We start from the raw sequence: 15015 nt of genomic DNA on the forward strand, positions 1-15015 counted from the left end.
AGATGTCTGACAGCAGGTACGTGTCCGTGTGCGTTTGCACCGCCTCTCTCTCAAACTTCAGCAGTTTCTCCTCCAGCTGCGGCCGAACTTTCTCCTGCAGGAAGTCGATGATCTCTGATGGAACACACACAAGAGCAGTTGGCAACACACTCAAGGCTCTTTTACATGAATTTGAAATACAATAGTAGTGTATTAAGTAGAAACCAGGTAATGCAGCACAAACCTCCGTAGGATAATGAAGACCAGTTAGGAACCTTGACTTTCAACCGTTGGAAACACTTCTGGATGCAAACTGGAGTCGCAGGACTGAAGCACAAGACGACTGCAGTCAGTACATCATAGGTACGTCAGGTGACTGGATCAGACTTTGACCTTTGACCTCACCTTATAGTTTCAGCAACCTCATCCCAGTCGACGTCAGCCATGTCTTCCACATTAATGTTGTTCAAGCTGAAACAGATGAAGGTGCTGGTCACACGGTGATGAAACCTGGACACGTTCTCCACAGACACGCGTGCCGCTGCTCTTACGTCTCAATCAGCTGGATTTTGGCCTTCAGCCCTTCAGGTCCTCTGTTGAAGGTGCTGCCCTGTGCAGACAGTCTGTACTTCAGGAGGCTGAACCTAAAAAAAGCATGAAAATTCAGCTTTGTTCGCCTGAACAATTGGAGTCTGGATTGGAAAAACAGCATCTTACACTTCTGCATCAAATTGACAGCGTACCTACAACACAGGCTGATGGAATGTATTGGACCATTTATGTCATTTTAACTTTCTCTGCTCTTAGAGCGGCACTTCTGTGTTTGTAGAGCAAATGAAAATGTCCTAAAGATGATTTTGGACCAGAAAAGTGAGCAGAACATGATGCTGACCAAGTTGTTCCGCTCACTTTCAGTCAGTAACCCTTGAAGGAAAAGAATAAAAACACAGATAACCATAAATAAATGGAACACGGCCATGAGATTCACCACAGAGCTACACAGACAGATGTCCATGATGGTGAATTCATCATCATCATGCATGATGATCAGTTCCATGCATCAGTTCCATGCAGGAGCAGAATCCAGCTTTATCAGTCACTTTTTTCTTTATTCTCTTTTTTAAACTCTTGTATTTGTTTGTGTGTATTAGTATATTTTCATTATCTCTATTTTTTCACTTTTTTCTTATGACACCATTTTTTCCCCTTCTTCTTTCCAGCAGGTGGCCGGTCTCGATCCAGCTGTTTTGAATGCTGTAATCATGATGTGGTGGAGGCTGATCCTACTGGGCGTGTTAAGTGAACAGCTCAGACACACCCAATGCAAACAAAGGCTTTTCACTTCCGCTCATCTATGATCGATTTGAGCCAAGACGTTTAGTGATGTAATCGTCCTGCACAGATGACAAATCCTACTCAGCCACTGCTTCCTCCAACAAACATTAAATAGAGCCACTGCAACTACTTGTTATTCAACGTACCGAGTAACTGAGGTGTTGTAACTGATTTGGGGGTTGCAGCTCATCGTGCACGCTCAGCTACTTAACACGCCCACTGTCTCTCCCAGTGACTTTTTTTTAGGTCGGCCCAAAAAAAAACCAAACAAAAAGGCACCTGTCGCCCCCTACAGGTGTGTAAATCAGTGCGTGACAGTTGAACCTAAAGTTTGTCAGCCTACATCTCTGATAGGTCTCCTCTTTAGTATCCTCTTTATACACACATACAGTATATATACAAACACACACACACACACACACACACACCATGCTGTGCACACTACCAGCTGACAACTGACCATTTGAGGCGACACTGAGTCCACGACCTAGTCTGGACCTGTTGGCTGATGTCCTTCCATGGCAGATTATTACAGAGCTGATCTCTGCTCAGACCAGGCTCTGAAGGATTCATCTGGACCAGGTTCTCCAGGTGAGCCTTCAGCGCCTCCTTCAGCCTGGACTCCTCCTCTGTAGTCCAGGACCCCCTTCCTGCAGCTGGACACATTGACCCACACCGTCAGTAGGGATGTTCCACGTCAGATGTCGGCTGCCGTAACGGTTCGTTACCAATGGTGGCGAAGCGTTTCTCCAAAGCCCAGATGCTGCGGTCCATCTTCTGAGAGATGGTTCTCCAGTCGTTACCATGGAGACGCTGCAACTTCACCAGTGTACGAACTTCTCCTCTGAGAACCTGAAACGGAACATTCAAATCTTAAGGTTCCACATCTGGAACCCAGATGTGTTCTAACAGACGGAAAAGGGTTCCCCAGGTTGACCTCAGGCCCAGAGCAGGAGCTAGGAGGACCTAGAAGGGTTCTCCAAACACTGACCTTCCCATCTGGTTCGTGTCGTCAACAATCTTCTTGGCTCTGACGAACACCTCTCTGCACGTCCTGGGGATCCCCGCCGCTGCACAGACGGACAGTGGAGGGAGGCAGGTGGACGAAAGGAAGCTGGTGGCCCCGACATGTCGGACACCTACCGATGGTCTCCAGGAAGTGATGCTGAACTCGCAGCCTCCTAATGCTCAGGGCTTGGTCTTTATACCTCTGGGGAAAGAGAAGGTGCCTGGCTGAGCTGATGCCGGTGAGAACCAGGAAGTCTGCGATGTTTTGTCGGATTTGTTGATTCTCCTCCTCTGTGAACCGCCCTCGATGGATGCACACACCTGCAGGGAAGGTGAGAGTTAGGTGCTTCTACCAGCTGTTGGCAGGACCTCGAAGAGTTCACACCTTCTTGTTTGAAGTCTCTGAAGCGCTGCAGGTCATATCGCAGCAGCTGTTTAATCTCATGGACTGATTTCGTCCTGACATCTGGAACAAACTCCTGCAGTTCAGCCAACAAGTTCTCATCGATCCTGCTCAAAGAGGCGTCACGTTAATACTGTGCAGCTTCTACGTCACCGCGCTCGGCTTCTACTCAGACTAATAAATGAGAAGAACTCACTGATCATCTTCAGACAGCGTGGGTCTTTGAGTCCTGATGACTTCTCGACCTCCGTTGCTCGTCCTTTTTTTGGAAACTGACGAGTAGGTTTGTGTGTTGTTGGGACGCCTTTCACCCCTCGTGTTCTTTTTTTTCCTGTCCTTTTTTGTGACTCTCTGTGGTAACCTGCGTCTCCTCCTGCCCTGGTACCTCTTCCATTGGCTTCATATTCTTAGTCTGACTATGTGTCTGTATGTCATCAGCAGGAGGACTCAACTCATCTTTGTTTTTCTTCTTCTTTTTTGTCTGACTATGTGTCTGTATGTCATCAATAGGACTCAACTCGTCATCTTTGTTTTTTCTTCTTCTTCTTCTTCTTCATCTGACTATGTGTCTGTATGTCATCAACAGGACTAAACTCATCTTTGATTTTCTTCTTCTTCTTCTTCTTTGTCTGATTATGTGTATGAGTGTCATCTACAGGAGAGGACTCTCGTCCTCTTCTTTTATCACCCTCTTCTTTTTCTTCATTATGTAAGGTGTGTCCATGTCAACAGGCACAGGAGGAGACTCTTGTAAGATGGACCCCCTCTTCCTGTGAGAGGAGTTGGAGTCCCCAGGAGTTTTCATGAGTAGCTGCTGATCTGGTGGTCAAGCTGCAACCGTAGAGGAGGGTTAAGATGTTTATACATCAGGAACCTTGAGAAACAGCTTTAAAAAAAAGTCTGACAAACCACAACGATTAGTTGAGTGCAGATACCAATGATGATGGTATCAGACACCAATGATGACACTACTCTAACAACAGGAGGCCAGTGATGTGTGTACTTACAGTGTGTACTGTTTGATTTTATCCTCTGACCAGGCCCAAAACAATCAGGGATGTTTCACTCCACCTCCAGAAAATTAACCCAGGTAGATAGACGTTACATAGTTTGACGTCATGTCGATATTGACACTAAGGTTTAGTAATGTGAAACTTTTTCGTTTAAAACTAGGATTGACGGTTTACGCCATTTTCACACACTCGTCGCCGCACGTGCAGCCCGCCTCCCCCTCCTTCCTCTGTTCCCCTAAACTAGCATCAATGTAATATAATCTATATATAATAATAATCGACTAATTCACAATGACATACGTACACTAAAAACAACCTTGTAATTAAGAACGTACCTGCAAACGTAAACATTTGCTCTTCTTCGTTTTTCCTCTTCTTCTCTTGTCGGTTTTTTCTTCTACTACTTTCTAATGGACGCTCAGCGAACAGACAAAAAGTGTCTTATCGCCATCTGTTGGTAGGGAGTATTTAGAACGAACTATGATACAAAGGTTAACAACTAGTAATAAAATGAATAAATCAAACAAATAAAAACACAGAAATGTTTGTATTAACTGCGTATATTGTTTAATTAGATACACCACCCCTGAAGTTTGTCCATCCAGTATCCTTTAATGCTGAGGTCTCATCCGGCCTTCCCCATCCCTCCCACCACAGAACCCTGTTCTTCTTTCTGAAGCGCTGTGATTTATGGTCTTCAAATGTTAGAATGTCTAAGGTGAAGTTCACCACTGAGATGTAACATGAACTCACTTAGAAATCGTCTTCATCGTCAGAAGCTCATATCTTTACTAAGTTACAACAGTCACACTACAGGCTGCTGCAGAGATTACAGAGACCAGAATCACTCTTCATGACCAGGACCAGGACCTCCACTATAACCAACAACATGTTCAGGGCAAAGGCAGAGATTTTTTTGTTTCTTCTATACAGTATATGATCAACACATCAACACATCCTCAGTCATCCTCATCATCAACATCCTCATTCATCATCAACTACATCCTCAATGATCGTCCTTGTCATTGTCAGTCATCACAATGGGTTCATCTCAATGATCGTCATTGTCAGTCATCACAGTGGGTTCATCCTCATCATCAGTTGACTGGCTCTTGCTGCCTGGGTATGAACTTCCTGTGTCGCAGGTCACGGGCAACTAGAATCATATTTCAGCTCCGGGCCATCATGTTCTTCTGTTAGTGGATGACAGTCACCACGAAAATAACAAAACAGGTCACATAGTGAATGTTCAGGGTGTTGATGGGGTGTGAGGAAGATCACATATGTGTGTCAGTGACGCTCGCTGCTCATCCATCCGCCTTGACTGGACTCTCTGGACCAAACTGAAGAAAGTCTCCTGACTATCAGGACCAGAAGCAATCACATCATCCAGGTCCGGAAGGGAGCACCTTTGATCCTCCATCCTATCAGACTGGAGACAAGCAGGTGAGGACAAACCTGTCAGAGCAGCTGGAAACTTCTATATGCTGTATATGCTGAGATAACATGCTGTCTACTGCTGGTTTTGTCTTTCGCTACTGTTTGTGCTGTGCACATCCCAGCAGAGATGATGGATTTCATACAGTTGGCTTTGAGAAACATTCAGCATCTGATATATATTTTTTTCTTTTGTCAGAAAGCATCTGATATTAGAAGTAAAAGAAAAAGCCACCATCTGAAAGTAATAGTCCCCTCTGAAAAATATGGGATTTTATTCAGTTGAACACTTTCCAAAAGCTGTCACATTCATTTCACAATAAAGGCCAATAAATGGACAATGGATGAATGGCCACTGATCTCCTGAGCCAAGGATTGTGGTTTCGAGTCCCATCAAGGGCTTTTCAGAGCAGAGTGGAGCAGTGGAAGCGTGCTGGGCCCATAACCCTGAGATTGGTGGCTTGAAACCATCCTCTGCTAGGAATTCTTAAGACTTCTCAAAGCCCCAAACAGGTCCTTGAGGCCTGCCTGTCCTAGATCTATCTGTGGAGGCTATGGATGTTTATTAATGTGACAACTTTCCATGAACGGTCATATCTTCCCATGTATTGTTTGACATATACTATTAGCAGTTTAGCAAAAATGAATGTTCATGAAGAAACCTTAGTGATCTCCTGAGCCAGGGATTGTGGGTTTGAGTCCCATGCACAGTATTTCAGAGCAGAGTGGCGCAGCGGAAGCGTGCTGGGCCCATAACCCAGAGGTCGATGGATCAAAACCATCCTCTGCTAGCAGGGTTTAACTATTGGGGTTTGATACTCACAGAGGATCACGAAGCAGGTTTTTAGTGAGATAAGTTCAGGGTGAACCCTGGGTTTTCTGTACGGCGGGAATCTTTCGGGCTAACGTGTTACATTTCATGGGTGATCGATAATATGAGAGGTACTCATTCTCACGCCCTGTACATCTGTCACATTCTGGAGCCATCTATTGCCCGTCGGCCCTGACTGTACAACAGGCCGTATGCACTGCCCTGCGGTTCGTTGCCACAGGCCGTTTCTTTTATTCTGTGGGAGATGTGGAAACACCATCTGCTGGTGGTCCACAAGTCTCCTCTTCCCTCACTAATTTAAAAGACGAGTTCATCGTCTTCCTGAGCAACGGAAATGGTCAACGAGTGTTCATTCAGAATAAACAAGGCACCGATCTCCTGAGCCAAGGATTGTGGGTTTGAGTCCCCGCAAGGGTGGCTCAGAGCAGAGTGGCGCAGCGGAAGCGTGCTGGGCCCATAACCCAGAGGTCGATGGATTGAAACCATCCTCTGCTAAGGTTTTAAACATTGGGGTTTGAGGGTCTGTTGTGTCACATGGCTATTGACTCTAAGAAACATCTGAAAGTAATAGTCCCCTCTGAAAATTAGGGGATTTTATACACATGACCACTTTCCAACAACTGTTACATTCATTTCAAATAAAGTGGAGGTACTTGATAGATTCCCTTCTTTGGCCCATAACTCAGAGGTCAATGGATTGAAACCATCCTCTGCTAGAAATCTTCAAGATGCTGTGGAGATGGTCAATAAGTGCTCAATAAGAAGTACGAATGGCCAGTGGACAAGCAACTGATCTCCTGAGCCAAGGATTGTGGGTTTGAGCCCATCCAGGGTACTTCAGAGCAGAGTGGCGCAGCGGAAGCGTGCTGGGCCCATAACCCAGAGGTCGATGGATCGAAACCATCCTCTGCTAGCAGTTTTTAACTATTGGGGTTTGATACTCATAGAGGATCACGAAGCAGGTTTTTAGTGAGATAAGTTCAGGGTTAACCCTGAGTTTTCTACATGTGGCTAAGCAATGAAAATGGTCAACGAGTGTACGTTCAGAATAAACAAGGCACCGATCTCCTGAGCCAGGGATTGAGGGTTTGAGTCCCAGCTGGGGCGTTACAGAGCAGAGTGGCGCAGCGGAAGCGTGCTGGGCCCATAACCCAGAGGTCGATGGATCGAAACCATCCTCTGCTAAGGGTTGAAACACTGGGGTTTGAGGGTCTGGTGTGTCACATGGCTATTGGCTCTAGGAAACATCTGAAAGTAATAGTCCCCTCTGAAAATTATGGGATTTCATACACATGACCACTTTCCAACAACTGTTAAATTCATTTCAAATAAAGCGGAGGTACTTGATAGATTCCCTTCTTTGGTCCATAATCTAGAAGTCAATGGATTGAAACCATCCTCTGCTAGAAATCTTCAAGATGCTGTGGAGATGGTCAATAAGGGCTCAATAAGAAGTACGAATGGCCAGTGGACAAGCAACTGATCTCCTGAGCCAAGGATTGTGGGTTTGAGCCCATCCAGGGTACTCCAGAGCAGAGTGGCGCAGCGGAAGCGTGCTGGGCCCATAACCCAGAGGTCGATGGATCGAAACCATCCTCTGCTAGCAGGGTTTAACTATTGGGGTTTGATACTCACAGAGGATCACGAAGCAGGTTTTTAGTGAGATGAGTTCAGGGTTAACCCTGAGTTTTCTACATGTGGCTAAGCAATGAAAATGGTCAACGAGTGTTCATTCATAATAAACAAGGCACCGATCTCCTGAGCCAGGGATTGAGGGTGTGAGTCCCACCTGGGGTGTTACAGAGCAGAGTGGCGCAGCGGAAGCGTGCTGGGCCCATAACCCAGAGGTCGATGGATCGAAACCGTCCTCTGCTAGCAGGGTTTAACTATTGGGGTTTGATACTCATAGAGGATCACGAAGCAGGTTTTTAGTGAGATAAGTTCAGTGTTAACCCTGAGTTTTCTACATGTGGCCAAGCAATGGAAATGGTCAACAGTTTTCTGTATGACAAAGCTGGATTTCTTTTTATCTAGACCTGTCTCCATGGTAATATACTCTGAACGACTATGCTGCTCCAGAGCAAGGTAACTGTCAGGATTGAATCAGGTCCTATAAACAGCACCACCCACTGGACAATCAGATGTCCAGAAAAAACAATGTCCTGCCCATTCGTCCACGTAAGACGAGTGGTGAGGAGAGAGTTATGACGTGAATCTTCTGGGAAATGGTCAATGAGTGTTCATGAAGAATGAACAAGCTGAGGATTGAGCTGAGGATTGAGGGTTTGACTGATGATTTTTTGGTTAGCCCACATGCAGGCTCCTCCGAAGCAGAGTGGCGCAGCGGAAGCGTGCTGGGCCCATAACCCAGAGGTCGATGGATCGAAACCATCCTCTGCTAAGGGTTGGAACACTGGGGTTTGGGGGTCTGGTGTGGCACGTGACTATTGGCTCTAAGAAACGTCTGAAAGTAATAGTCCCCTCTAAAAATTATGGGTTTTTATACACATGACCACTTTCCAACAACTGTTACATTCATTTCAAATAAAGCGAAGGTACTTGATAGATTCCCTTCTTTGGCCCACAATCTAGAAGTCAATGGATTGAAACCATCCTCTGCTAGAAATCTTCAAGATGCTGTGGAGATGGTCAATAAGTGCTCAATAAGAAGTACGAATGGCCAGTGGACAAGCAACTGATCTCCTGAGCCAAGGATTGTGGGTTTGAGCCCATCCGGGGTACTTCAGAGCAGAGTGGCGCAGCGGAAGCGTGCTGGGCCCATAACCCAGAGGTCGATGGATCGAAACCATCCTCTGCTAGGAGGGTTTAACTCTTGGGGTTTGATACTCATAGAGGATCACGAAGCAGGTTTTTAGTGAGATAAGTTCAGTGTTAACCCTGGGTTTTCTGTACGGCGGGAATCTTTCGGGCTAACGTGTTACATTTCATGGGTGATCGATAATATGAGAGGTACTGATTCTCACGCCCTGTACATCTGTCACATTCTGGAGCCATCTATTGCCCGTTGGCCCTGACTGTACAACAGGTGGTATGCACTGCCCTGCGGTTCGTTGCCACAGGCCATTTCTTTTATTCTGTGGGAGATGTGGAAACACCATCTGCTGGTGGTCCACAAGTCTCCTCTTCCCTCACTAATTTAAAAGACGAGTTCATCGTCTTCCTGAGCAACGGAAATGGTCAACGAGTGTTCATTCAGAATAAACAAGGCACCGATCTCCTGAGCCAAGGATTGTGGGTAAGAAACATCTGAAAGTAATAGTCCCCTCTGAAAATTAGGGGATTTTATACACATGACCACTTTCCAACAACTGTTACATTCATTTCAAATAAAGCGGAGGTATTTGATAGATTCCCTTCTTTGGCCCATAACTCAGAGGTCAATGGATGGAAATCCATCCTCTGCTAGAAATCTTCAAGATGCTGTGGAGATGGTCAATAAGTGCTCAATAAGAAGTACGAATGGCCAGTGGACAAGCAACTGATCTCCTGAGCCAAGGATTGTGGGTTTGAGCCCATCCAGAGTACTTCAGAGCAGAGTGGCGCAGCGGAAGCGTGCTGGGCCCATAACCCAGAGGTCGATGGATCGAAACCATCCTCTGCTAGCAAGTTTTAACTATTGGGGTTTGATACTCATAGAGGATCACGAAGCAGGTTTTTAGTGAGATAAGTTCAGGGTTAACCCTGAGTTTTCTACATGTGGCCAAGCAATGAAAATGGTCAACGAGTGTTCATTCATAATAAACAAGGCACCGATCTCCTGAGCCAGGGATTGAGGGTTTGAGTCCCAGCTGGGGCTTTACAGACAGAGTGGCGCAGCGGGAGCGTGCTGGGCCCATAACCCAGAGGTCGATGGATCGAAACCATCCTCTGCTAAGGGTTGAAACACTGGGGTTTGAGGGTCTGGTGTGTCACATGACTATTGGCTCTAGGAAACATCTGAAAGTAATAGTCCCCTCGGAAAATTATGGGATTTCATACACATGACAACTTTCCAACAACTATTAAATTCATTTCAAATAAAGCGGAGGTACTTAATAGATTCCCTTCTTTGGCCCATAACCCAGAGGTCAAAGGATGTAAACCATTGTTTCTTTTATTTTGTGGGAGATGTGGAAACACCATCTGCTGGTGGTCCACCAAGTCTCCTCTTCCCTCACTAATTTAAAAGACGAGTTCATCGTCTTCCTGAGCCACTTTCCCATACATGTGTCTCAGCAATGGAAATGGTCAACGATTGTTCATCAAGAATGAACAAGGCACCGATCTCCAGAGCCAGGGATTGAGGGTTTGAGTCCCACCTGGGGTGTTACAGAGCAGAGTGGCGCAGCGGAAGCGTGCTGGGCCCATAACCCAGAGGTCGATGGATCGAAACCATCTTCTGCTAGGACGGTTTAACTATTGGGGTTTGATACTCATAGAGGATCACGAAGCAGGTTTTTAGTGAGATAAGTTCAGGGTGAACCCTGGGTTTTCTGTACGGTGGGAATCTTTTGGGCTAACTTGTTACATTTCACGGGCGATCGATAATATGAGAGGTACTGATTCTCACGCCCTGGACTTCTGTACATCTGTCAGATTCTGGAGTCATCTATTGCCCGTTGGCCCTGACTGTACAACAGGCAGTATGCATTGCCCTGCGGTTCGTTGCCACAGGCCGTTTCTTTTATTCTGTGGGAGATGTGGAAACCATCTGCCAGTGGTCCACAAGTCTCCTCTTCCCTCACTAATTTAGAAGACGAGTTCATCGTCTTCCTGAGCAATGGAAATGGTCAACGAGTGTTCATTCAGAATAAACAAGGCACCAATCTCCTGAGCCAGGGATTGAGGGTTTGAGTCCCAGCAAGGGTGGCTCAGAGCAGGGTGGCGCAGTGGAAGCGTGCTGGGCCCATAACCCAGAGGTCGATGGATCGACACCATCCTCTGCTAGAACTCTTGAAGTTCAGATCATTTCTCAAAGCCCCAGTCTTTAAACTGCCTCTTGTCATCACTTCAGATGTCACCCTGCTCTGACGTGAAGTCAGGATTGGACACCCCTGAAAATCATGGGATTTTGTAACTCTTGATTTCTATTGCTGGTCCATCCCAAAAAAGCCTAGATTCTAAAGCACATCGATACTGAGGGACAGAAAGGTGAGACTGCTGAGTAGGACAGACAACAGGATGAACATAGACAGACATGAGTCCTAGGTGTCTTTAGATCCAGTGCTTTAAAGATGAAAATAACCCGACTTTTTTGTTTTTGTATACCTGTGTGTTCTGTGTGTGTCAGTGTGAATCTTGTTCTATGACCCATTTTAAAGTACCTGGTGCTGAATCAGCATGTAGTAGAAGTCCAAACCGGGCTGTGCCAGCTGATCAGAGCTGCAGGCCCCACACATTGCAGCTGGTTCGGGCAGCAGGGTGAAGCTGGCTCTCTGGTCGTCCAGTCTCTGACTCTGGGACTCCATAATCAGGTCGAACAGGGCCTCTGGCTCCTCCTGCTGACTGCCCCTGCGCTACAGCAGCGAAAGAGGGACTGTCATGGGCCATGATGGGCAATCTCAGATTTCATATTCTGTTTGTGAAAGAAAGAGGTGAACTGGCTCTCTGATTTTCAGTTTCAGACTGATTTCAGAGGTGGAGCTAATGGTGTGTTCCACTTGTAGTCGGAATTTGGAATTTATTTTCCGAGCTGCAGACAGGGAGCGGAACGCCTCCCCAACCACGGAAATCTGACTCAGACATCAGACACAGTATTATCTGTCAGTATGAACTGGACTTTCACTGTTTTTGTAGCAATTCAGTCTTTTTTTTCATTTCAATGACCCAAGTGTTGATGACGTTTCGATGACTTGATGGAATACCACATAATATGTCATTTATCAACTAACAACTAGGACACAGAGGTACACTGCAGGTGGAATGTCCCGTTGGTGGGTACCGTGCATATATTAGCTGGTAATCTTGCTGCTCTGTCAGCCATACTGCTTTTGACCCACAACAACCATTAATGTTTGACAGAACCACTTGGTGGCCAGGTAGAGTGGCTGCACTCCTCCAAACGACACAAGAGGAAGTCAGATAGAACTCTGTTTTGTCCAGTGTCACCTTCTAACCCATTCTAATCGACAGAATCACATCTAAGAGCTGTTTCCACCAGATCACATCAGTTCATGTGTGAGTGGCTGCACTGACCTGTGAATGGGACTGGAGCTCTGACAGTTTTTTTATGTAAAATACCTGGTTAAATGCAGGAATTTAACCAGGTAGTACACGTTGAGATCGACATCTCATTCACAAGTGTGACCTGGCCAAGAGACCATTAACGCACGTCACGACAGACAACAAGATTTGATCAGACCACACAGACCATACGGAAACACACCTTCCTTCTAAAAGCTGTGGGTCTGGTTCTGGAGCTCAGAGTGGTGCTGAAACTCTGACCCCGTGGCCTACTGGAACTGGAGTCAGAAACAGGAGTGGGATTCACAAAGCCTCCGAGGCTCCTGAGGGCCCTGAGGGCGGGGCTGGATGATGGTGTCCCATTGCTGCATGCAGACTGTGGACCGTGGTGTCCCAGCCTGACGGTATGTTGGGGCGGCAGGGACGTGATCCTACCATTCTGATGAGGTGTGGGAGGCGTGGAGGTGAGAGGAGAACCTGAGAGATTTTTGTTGGCCATGATGCAGCTGAGGAGGTGTTGGTGGGGGTTATCATTGGCAGGAGGGGCTAAACCTGGACACAAAAACAGAAAGGGAGACAAGATTTAATAAAATGGCAACAAATTGTCTGCTTCCGCAGCATGTCAGTAGTCCCAAGGATCAAGATGTAAAACATCCTCTCACAGAAGCAGATTCAGATGAGACATGTGAATGGAACACAAATAGAAGAGGGAAATTAAGAATTCAACTAGTTCACAGTGAGATTTAGTTGAAAACACACTCACACACACACACATTAACCCCTGTACAGCTGCATTCAGTAAAGGGCACCTTTAACTACACCTATTGATAGAAACACAGACCTGCAGATGCATCCGAACAGACTGAATGAGAGCACCCAGTAAAACAAGTTTGTTGGAGAAACGTTTGTTTGAATTTAAGATTTAAGGTTAAATCATCAACGTTTTGTAGGTTCAGTCAGATGCAAAGTTTGTTACTTTACCTCCATTACAGAACCGTCTGTCTGCTATCAGGCAGCCGTGTTGTCGCCTCTGATTCTTCTTCTACTTCAGTACCTCTTCTCTGCTCTACAGGGAATGAACTCTGTCGCCTTGTCCACACACATACACACACAGACACACAGACACACACACACACACACACATACACACACACAGACTCACAATTAAAGAAAGAGAGGGGCCACAAACCCCCCCATGTACTTACATCACAGTTGCCATAGCAACCAAAGAGAGACATCCAAATCCTGCCCTACACAAAAAACACAGGCGCGTGCATACATACATGCACGCACGCACACAAACACACACACATTCCTGCATTATTGTTGAGATCCATTCAGTCAAATGCTCTCCTCTTTGTGGGCCCCAAACACAACACACACACACACACACACACACACACACACATACACACACACACACACACACACACACACACACACACACACACACAGAATCCTGTCTAGCAATCAAAGTGAGGATATTCATTGACATAATGATTTTACATCTGTGTGTCTAAGTTGAACCTGAGCCTAAACCCAGTTCTTCCTTGGGCCAAGTCAAGTCCCATTAAGTGCCATTTACCATTTATAGTCAGAACCAGCCAAAATGTCCTCACTTGGTTGGTAAAAACTAAAACCGGTTCTCACAAAGATTGCTGTGCAAACAGACATGCTCTCTCTCTCTCTCTCACACACACACACACACACACACAAACACACAGAGACACACCCTCTTCTCCATTAGATAATATTGTCCCATTTTCTAACATGTTAGGAATAATTTCAAATTTAGCTATAAAATCAATAAAGAACACTTCAAGAATCTTCATGCTGATTCATGGTGGAGAAAAAGAAAGATGTAATTGGAACACATTTGCTGATGAAGAGGGAACAGTATAGTGGAGTAAATGGAAAGTATATGTAATTTATGTATATGTACTTTTATGTATATGTATATATGTAGTATATGTATGGTATATGGACAGAGGGCCACAGTGACATCCTAGTACAGAAGTTGCAGATCGGATCAGTGATGCTCCTTCCCTGATCACATGTAAGTAACGTTTGCTGCCTCAGGTCTGTATCATGTGAAGAAGAAATGATGTAGGTCGTACTAAGGATCGGTCTGCAAACCCTGCACCTCGAGTGTGAATGCTAATAGTGTAACTGTTTGTGTTAACTGTGTCAGGTTAACTCATCAGCTCAGGCTGTTTCTTCATGTGCGACTGTCAACTGGATCACAGCGGACTGTGATTAACGACCCAAAAAACATTGGATCATATTCAGTACAGGCCAAGTTTGGACACACCTTCTCATTCAATGCGTTTCCTTTACTTTCATGACCTTCAGTTCTTCAAGTCATGACGGCCACACGTTTCTCCTACTTCGCTGACTGGTTCTTGTCATAATATGAATGAACAGTTGTCCAGTTGGGCTGTCGGCTGTGGACCAACCTGACTTCAGCACAACACAACTGATGGTCCCGACCCCATTAATAAGGCAAAAAATTCCACTAATCCAGACAAGGCACCAGTGAAAACCATTTCAGGTGACGACGTCATGAAAGTCACTGTGAGAACACCATCGGTTTGCAGCTCTATCAAAAAAGTAAAAGGTGGCCCCTTTGAGAAATATAAAATATTAGACATATTTAGAGTTATTTCACACTTTTTTGTTAAGTACATAATTTCATGTGTGTTCAGTGAAGTGTTAGTTTTGATGCCTTCAGTGAGAGTCTACAATGAAAATAAAGGAGACACATTGAATGAGAAGGTGTGTCCAAACGTTTGGCCTGTACTGTATATCATATTAGATTCAATTTC

The 15015-nt window shown here is 45.6% G+C and overlaps 7 non-coding genes across 7 annotated transcripts; all 7 read left to right on the top strand.

Moving 5' to 3' along the window:
- Window positions 1-6848: 6848 nt before the first annotated feature.
- TRNAM-CAU (transfer RNA methionine (anticodon CAU)) lies at window positions 6849-6920 on the top strand. Its single transcript has one exon. It is a non-coding gene; the product is annotated as a tRNA-Met (tRNA).
- Window positions 6921-7120: 200 nt separating this feature from the next.
- TRNAM-CAU (transfer RNA methionine (anticodon CAU)) lies at window positions 7121-7192 on the top strand. Its single transcript has one exon. It is a non-coding gene; the product is annotated as a tRNA-Met (tRNA).
- Window positions 7193-7538: 346 nt separating this feature from the next.
- Window positions 7539-7610, top strand: TRNAM-CAU (transfer RNA methionine (anticodon CAU)). The gene has a single exon. It is a non-coding gene; the product is annotated as a tRNA-Met (tRNA).
- Window positions 7611-7810: 200 nt separating this feature from the next.
- On the top strand, window positions 7811-7882 carry TRNAM-CAU (transfer RNA methionine (anticodon CAU)). Its single transcript has one exon. It is a non-coding gene; the product is annotated as a tRNA-Met (tRNA).
- Window positions 7883-8336: 454 nt separating this feature from the next.
- TRNAM-CAU (transfer RNA methionine (anticodon CAU)) lies at window positions 8337-8408 on the top strand. The gene has a single exon. It is a non-coding gene; the product is annotated as a tRNA-Met (tRNA).
- A 346-nt stretch (window positions 8409-8754) lies between these two features.
- TRNAM-CAU (transfer RNA methionine (anticodon CAU)) lies at window positions 8755-8826 on the top strand. The gene has a single exon. It is a non-coding gene; the product is annotated as a tRNA-Met (tRNA).
- Window positions 8827-9558: 732 nt separating this feature from the next.
- TRNAM-CAU (transfer RNA methionine (anticodon CAU)) lies at window positions 9559-9630 on the top strand. The gene has a single exon. It is a non-coding gene; the product is annotated as a tRNA-Met (tRNA).
- Window positions 9631-15015: the final 5385 nt, after the last annotated feature.

This window comes from Lampetra planeri, unplaced genomic scaffold (assembly GCF_965212315.1).
Source record: "Lampetra planeri unplaced genomic scaffold, kcLamPlan1.2.h2 scaffold_779, whole genome shotgun sequence".
Lineage (NCBI taxonomy): Eukaryota > Metazoa > Chordata > Hyperoartia > Petromyzontiformes > Petromyzontidae > Lampetra > Lampetra planeri.